Source organism: Microtus ochrogaster, linkage group LG9, assembly GCF_000317375.1.
Source record: "Microtus ochrogaster isolate Prairie Vole_2 linkage group LG9, MicOch1.0, whole genome shotgun sequence".
NCBI lineage: Eukaryota > Metazoa > Chordata > Mammalia > Rodentia > Cricetidae > Microtus > Microtus ochrogaster.
Window position 1 is genome coordinate 33,777,279 of NC_022034.1, and position 8,383 is coordinate 33,785,661.

Here is an 8,383-nt window from a genome sequence, read left to right on the forward strand (position 1 = left end):
ACACACATACACACACACACATGCACGCACACAATAAACCAACGTGGACATAATGTTTAAGAACTCTTGAATATAACCAAGAGACAAAGCCTAAGAATCTGTATAACAGAAATGAACATACATGAACACACATTCTTCTAAGCAAAGTATGGAACATTCTTTAAAGTAGATAACTTAATAGACCAGAAGCAAGAATTACCAACAGTGGATCAGTAGTCTTTGCATATATTCATAATGAAAGAATTTAGGAAAAATTCACATTCATAATAGTTTCAAAGGCAAGAAGATAAATCTACAAGTAAACGTAACAAAAGAGGTGAAAAAGCTCGACAATAAAATATAAAAATGCTGAAGAAAAAAATTTAAAACTTCAGAGATGCAAAAATATTTCATATACTTGAATTAGAAAAAAATATTGTAAAATGGTAATATTTTCAAAAGTGATCTACAGATCCAATGTGATTTCCATCAAAGTTCTAGAAAATGTATTTTTACAGAATGTGAAAATAAACCTTAAAACGTGTATGGTAATATAAAATACCCTGGATAGCAGAACCAATTCTAAGAAAAAGAAGGAATGACGAATATATCACAATACCTGATCTCAAACCACATTACAATGGCATAGTAATAAAAATAACATAGTCCTGGCACACAAACAAACCTGTACAGTAGTAGAATAGGACAGAGTAGAGTAGAATAGCATAGAGGACCTAGCAATCAACCAATACATCTATAGCCAATTAATTTTTGACAAATATGTCGAAGACATATCGGAAAATATTCCTTTTCAAAATGGTATTGAGAAACTATCCTTAGCATAATGAAGCATGAGTCATATATCTAACCCTTCATATAAAAAAAAAAAAACCTGGAATGAATCACAGACCTTAATATAAGAACTAAAACCTTCAAAGTGCTCAAAAAAGCAGAGTTGAAGAACTTTAAGAAGTAAAGCAAGACAAGGACTTTCCAAAACAAAAAACAAAAACAAACAAAAAAACAAACAAACAAAAAACAACAGACTCTAACAGCTCAGGAAATTGTCTTGAGAATTAACAAATGAAATTATGAAATTACAATGGGATTAAAACAGTTCTGCACTTCATATAAATAATCACCAGAATGAAGAGAAAGCTTTATAGAATGGAAAAAAATGTCTACTATGCATCAGGCAAGAGATTAATATCTTGAAAATATGAGAACAGCAAAAGTTAAATTTAAAATAAAACTAGGTATCTAACTGTTTCTGGCCAGTGAACTGACTGGATGAGAAAGGGTGGTCAATTGGGTATAAACATTAAAACTAGTATGGAGAGCATGTGAGGGACAAAGTGGTGTTGAGAGGGCAAAGGGAAGGATAATAGAAACTATAAAAAGAGAAATAGTTATAAGGACACAGAAGGGTACACAAACGGGTTGGGTCAATGGGGATGAAGACAGGAGAAGAAAATAAAATCAACTGTTCTAAAGTACCATAATGAAACTCAATCATATATATGGTAACTCAAATTTTTATAGAATAAATAAAAGTCACTAATAATTATTTAAAAAGTTATCCAACATCCTTTACCATCAGGGAAATGTAAATTAAATCTTTTTAAAGGTTCTTTCTCAAATGTTCTCAGAATATCTATTATCAAAACAGCAAGTGGCAACCAATATTGGCAAGAATATCCTTCCTCAAAGAAAGTGGTGCAGTCACTACAGAAATCAGCGCCGTAAATAAAAGAATGAAATCACTATTCATATTCCACTTGTGTGACTCCTGAGTCTATACACAAAGTCATCCAAGTCACCACCCTACTGGCTCTACATTCACCCAGTATTCCACCACCGCCACCGTTAGCCCTTTGATCAAACAGCATCAAACTACTACCATCTCTCGGCTGGACTGCAGCCAACAGCACTGCTTACTCTGCGCACACCACACTTTCAGACGCTCACAGTGAAAGGTCTTTATAACTGAAGAAGAAAGAGGTCAGCCTTCCAGCAGAGACTGACTAGATTGCTCCTCATTTCTCTTCATTCAGTAGCTCGTGTTATAATCTAGGCACATGCCAAAGAGCTCTTCATCACAGCGTGCCGGTAACTTAGAAAGGATGTGTATTGATGCTGAAGACTCAGTCCTAACGATATTCTCAAATAACAGAGTCCCTTTGAATTATTTCCAGCCTAGCTTCTCATTTATTCAGAGAGAAGTTTTAGTCAAATCCACAGCCTCGTTAGTTCCTCCTCTTGATCCCCACTATCCTCCACCACATCTTTCCCCTCCCAACTTCACTTGTTTTGTTTTCTATAATTTTTGTAATTTTCTTTCATTTTTCTCTCTAATTTGGCTTCTCTTAATTGAACTGTCTCTATTCTCTCTTTTCACTCCTTTGTCTCTGTCTTCTTCATTTACTCTCATTGTATCTGTGCTTTAATCTGAATTGTGAATTTAATCTTGAAAAATATAGAGACCATTTCTATGTATCCGATGTTGTTTTCCAGCTCTATAAAAAGATTATTCTGTGATACTATATTTGTGAGTTAGCTGTTACATCAAACCACATTTTGGAATGTTAAAAGCAAAAGCTGCTTTTACCTGTCTTTTTCCCTCTTCACTTAAATAGTGTCTACTTGTAGTCTTGGATCTTTGTTGATTTTTCCTTTATATTACTTTACTTTATTAAAACTTGCCCAGATGCCAGACTACTTTTCCTTATTGTTGTCTGTTTTTCTTAGAATTTTTATTTTCTTCTACATGAAGTAAACAAAATGTCCTGTATTCTCCTTACATTATACATGAGAGTTTGCTGGAGAACTGGAATTTTGCTATTAGGTACACCTTTCGTTATTTCAAAGGGGTGCAAGCTTGAGATAAGGCTTCCTTCTGCTTGAATGCAGCCTATTTTGAAGGGGTAAGTGGCATTTCATTTGAAATTGTGTTAAAGAAAACTGAGCTTGGTGAAACATCAATAATCTTAGCACTTAGGAAGTAGGGGCAGAAGGAGAGCCGTGAGTGTGAGGCCAGCTTGGTCTATGTGACAAGTTCCAGGCAAACCATGGCCACACAATGAGACTGTCTCAACAAGCAAAGGGAAAGGAAGAAAGAGACAGATAACAGAGACAGAGAGAGGGAGAGAGAAAGAGAGAGAGAGAGAGAGAGAGAGAGAGAGACAGAGAGACAGAGAGACAGAGAGACAGAGCAGAATTGTATGGAGGCTATCAGCAGAATTCATCCCATCTGAAATCAACATGTGGCAGGAACGCAAAGGTTTTATCATTCTCCTGCTACACAGTGACCCCTGGCGGTCTTTCCTGACCTTGGTGATATGGGCAACTTAACAGTGGCCTTCCAGAACAGTGCACAGGATTCCAAGGGCATGTATACTCAACCTCTTTATGGAATTTGCATGATGCAGAGGAGAACTGGTGACCATGACCTACCAGAATCAGTTCCTCCTCAAACATTGTCTTATGAGGTCAAGCCTCATTTGAATTCGTAAATTTGTCATCTGTTTGTGCCAGAGAATGAATCCTTTACTTTATTCCATCTCCTTCGCCAATAGCACTGTTGTTGTGGGGTTTTTACCCATTGTCATGTAAAAAGCTATTACATGTTATCATGCTTTGGCCAATAAAAAGTAGACCCAAGTACTCCTCGCATTCTCTATTAAACTGTCCTAGCAGAGAGCAGTTGCTTGCACTTTGTTCTCTCCTTTTCCCTTCATCCTACTCTGGGCCAGGTACAAGGAGTTGATGAACGGAACTCCTGCGCCCATCTTGAATCACGAAAACAAGATGGCTAAAAAGAGCGAAAGCCTGGAATAAGGCAGGAATGATGTGAGGGATACACCCGTAGGGATTCATGTGTAAGAAAGCAAACAGTACATTTTCAATCTACCACTTTGGGAGAGATTCTATTACATAGAGTTACATTTACTCCTACAGAATAGTTCAGTTGTGCTAATTTCTGCTCATTGTGTCAACTACTGAGCAAGGAAAGATTCTTCAATTCAAACTTGTCAATTAAGCCACGTATTTGACATATTCAGTTTCATAAGTGACGTATTTAAACTAATATTTAGTGAGATTTTTAATGAAGTGGGTTATTAGATATGGATAAGTAGATTTAATTTAAATTTGTACTCATAGATATAAATTTTTAAAATTTTTCAAAATGTGCCATAAAACTCAAGTAGCTCTATGTTCTACGTCTTTTACAGCTGCAATCCATCCTTTTCTTTATCTTCTTTATAAAACCTCCTTCTTTGTGGTGTATGTGTGTGCGTGCACACATGCATGTGTGTTGTATTTGTATGTGTGCTGTCTGTGTTGTCTGTGCTGTGTGCAAATTCAAGTATGCCATGTTGTGCACATGGAAGTCAGTGGACAATCTTGGTGCTACGTTTGTCCCTTCCATCTTGTTTTTGAGGCATAGTTTCTTCATTCTTAATTTCTACTGAGTGCACCAGTCTAAGGCGCTTGTGTGCTTCCAGGAAGGAACTAGCCTGGTTCTGACACTCACCTATCCACAGGACTGCTAGGGTGACCAATACTCATACTAAGGCATCTGGCTTTTTAATGTGGGTTCTGGAGATTTGAACCTTAGGTCCTCACATTCTCATGGCAGATGCTTTTTCTGCCTATCTCCAAAAAAAAACTACCTTTCACTTATAGTATTTGATTTGTATCTTTTTTCTTTATAAGCTTGGTCTGTTTTTAAATTTGAACGCTTGTGTATTTGACTAACTTCAGTTCTTACCCTTCTTCTACTTTGATTTCATCTGTCTATTATTACTAAATTACATGACATATATTCTTAGCTTGATAATTTTCAGTTCTTTCTAAAAACTCAAGTTCAGAATTTTTATAGCATCTTTTGCTGCTTGTCACATACTCTGATTTTTTTCTGCATTCGTTTTTATATAGTTAAAATTATTTTTATTTTGTATATTTCTTCTTTTGTCTATGAGTATTTTTTAAATGTATGTTCAATCTCCAGAGATTTCCATATTAATAACATTGTTTTAAAAACAGTATGAAAACACCTTAATGCTTGACTTGTGGCCAAGCAAACGCTGAATTAGTCCATATTCTCTCTGGGCTTGATTAGTGTTTGTGCAGTCACTGCTGGAGAGCAAGTTGGTGGCAGGGCAGTTGTCACATGTTCAACTTCCTGGCGCTGTCCTATTTTATGCTCTTATCTCAAAATAGTGAGTTTGAAAGCCTCACTTTAAGTAGGCTATAAATTATTTGGTTTAGCATTAAATTGTCATCAGGTCAATTATTATCACAAGTTTGTAAATGTCGTAACTCAGCTCTTTGTTGAGCCAACTGATTTTTGCCATCTTTACTTCTGATACATGACATAATTACTTAGACTCTCTTTGGTTGGACATTGACTTTTTTTCTGAAATTCTCTTAATTACTGCCTTTTTTATTCTCAGGATTTGTTGGTGTATGACAGCCCCCATGCAGATTAAATTTTTTGATTATTGATTTTTCCTACTAAGACCTTTATTTATTAGTTAATTTAATAAATAATAACTAGCCACCCAGATATCTTTGGTTTGTTCTTCCAGGCTTACACACTTTTGTTCCTCTTTTACTTCCTACCACCCCCCTTCTAATCTCCATGAAAAAGCCAAGGAAAAACTACCAAGGTCATCCAACTAATAAAAAATCAGAGCCAGGGCTCAAAATCAGGTCACCAGTTTCAAACTCCACTTATATTTAGTAACAGCCCAAACATGAACTCAACACCTAGCGTGTGTCAGGTATGGTGCCAACAACTTCAAGTACAGCCTTTGTTCTTTGCATTACACTATAATTCACAGGTCCTTCCCCTGCACTTAGCATTTGTGTTGGGGTGGGGCAGTGGTTCTAATGTACCTCAAACAACGAAGAGAAAAATAACGAACTTTTTTTAAAGTATCTTCTTTTCCTTGCCAGATAAATAGGCCACCGAGGAAACAGAGCAGGTTTGAAATTGAAAGAAAAATTAATGGCTTAAAATCTGGGTTACATAGGCGCTTCATTTCCTCGGTCTCCAGCTGTTGCTAGGCCAGCCTGTCTGCACTTTGGCCTCTGTCAGATAAGAGGAACAAGTGTGTGCTGCTATTATTGAAACTGCCCAGGGTGGTACGAGCAGACCCCTGGTGTAAAGCTCATCAGAGATTCAGCAGTTTTATTTAACCTACAATCTCAGCCATTTAGGAACCTGCTGGCTGGATAGCAGAACCTCTCATGATAACATCTCAGAAAGCTGTTCAAAGGCCACAGCTCTTGGAAATCGCACAGGCTTTTTTTGCTATTATTTTAAAATTTTAAAATTCTGTGTTTATATTAGACCTGATTATAATTGTAAGGTGTCCAAGCCTTGACTCACTTCAGTCATCATGCAGAATAACAAATCAGGGCCCAACTGAATACCTGTGACACCTTTACATTATTCGACTTCTCTTTGCAGCCCTTCAAACTTAATTTTGATTAGACCTATTCCTACAAGTAGAGACAAAATCATCTGTGCTGCATAAGACAATAATATTCTTACTGTATTTCTCTCTATGAAATAGATGTCACATTTAACTATTGATGGCATAGCTGATTTTATCGCACATGCTTGCTGAGGGACAAATTCGCAGATCCATTGTCTCCCAAATCCCGACTGCGCCCTCTTATACAAAGCTACAGGAGTTTTCTCTAGCTTCTCGCTGAGCTTGCTTTGTTAGGAATCTACCTTGGTTATGTCTGCTTATTCAATTATTCAGCAGTCTTTATTCACTGGGTGCTGTGAATGAGCTAAGCAGAGTTCCCAGTTTAGAGGGAAGATGAAGAACCCCAATAAGGCTAAATAATGTAAGATGCTGAGCAATCCTAGGTAACACAGTTTAATATAAATCACAGGGAAGAATCTCCACAGTGGCTTTCTTTCCTCCGCACGAGATTTATTGTTATGTACAGACGTTCCTGCCTGTTAATCAAGATCCTTTTCCAGTGCCCCCATCACAGAACAGGAATACTAGTAACTGGACATCCCCATTTACTGCCCCTGTCCTGACTAGATACTCTGTTTTACTTTTAAGGACTCTTAACAGTAATCTCTTCCTGTGAGCAGTGGCATCCATCTTCAGGATCCTTAGCTGCTACAGAGTGCCCAGTATAAGCTCATGTGTTAAATAAACAGCTGCCAAGTATGTATGTGCAAGAATGATCACGGAACAGTTGGAACTATTGATAACCAACATATCCCATCTCATCCTTGGATTGCAGACTTCTCGCCGTCAGTGCAGTTTTCCCTTCTGGCTCACATGCCCAGATGGCCCCAGACACCCAGAATGCCATTCTATACTGCAGATTCCCTAACCTGCTTGCTCCACTGAGAGAGCCCCATCCCTCCTTCTCTCATACAGTCCATTCTCCTACTATCTCATTTCCAATGTCCATCCTTTTACCTGGTTCTGAAATCTTCCTTAATGATTCGAAACTGTGAGAACACAAAGCTTGCTATGGAAAACAGCCAGATCTTCTGGGATGAAAATAGCACACTTATGGGTATTTGACAGTACTGCCTTTGTAAATAATGAGTTATTTGACATTCAGGCCTATTTAAGGAGGAGGGAGTGGTACACAAAAGAAGCTTTGACAGCCAGGGAAGTTTAATTAGCACAGAGGTCAAGGCCATGCGGTGAATATTTTAGTAAGATAGTATGTCTAATTGTGCGGCAGTCTGGGTGTTCTTATGTCAGACTTGTCAGGAGTTTGGGTTTAATGAGACAGCACAGAAAATCTTCACAGATCGCTGACCATTGTTTGAAGCATTGTGATGATAGCCGCATTTAAAGTTATTCAGTTTGTGTTTAAATAAATTATGCAGAGGTCAAAGAACACATATCTGGTGTTTCATAAACAGCCAGCTTCAGAAATTGAAGAATATCTTTTAAAAATAATAGCATCCTATTTCTCACCGCTACTTTTAGGTATTTCATATATTATATAATAAATTAAAAATTAACAAATATTATTTGTATAATTGGCTCCATTGAAATTTTCTTATGAGGTCTACGACATGTTATCAAGAAAATTTTATGTGTGTTTGATTTCATTTTTGTTAACAAGGTTTTAGTCTTTATACTAAGCTGACTGTAAACAAACACATGTCAACTCCCTGCCCTGTCTCAGTCTCCCAAATGCTAGAATTTTGAATGTGAGCTGCCACATACAGTAACATATTCTATTAAACTGCATTACAAGTAAGCAGTATGCACTAAAATTGAGTTCATCACACCCTTTGAACTAAAAAATTGAATGATAAGCTACTGAGTTTACTTTCAAATAGATGGAAAAGCTTTGTGTTAAAACCTGATCAGAAGCCGGGCGATGGTGGTGCACGCCT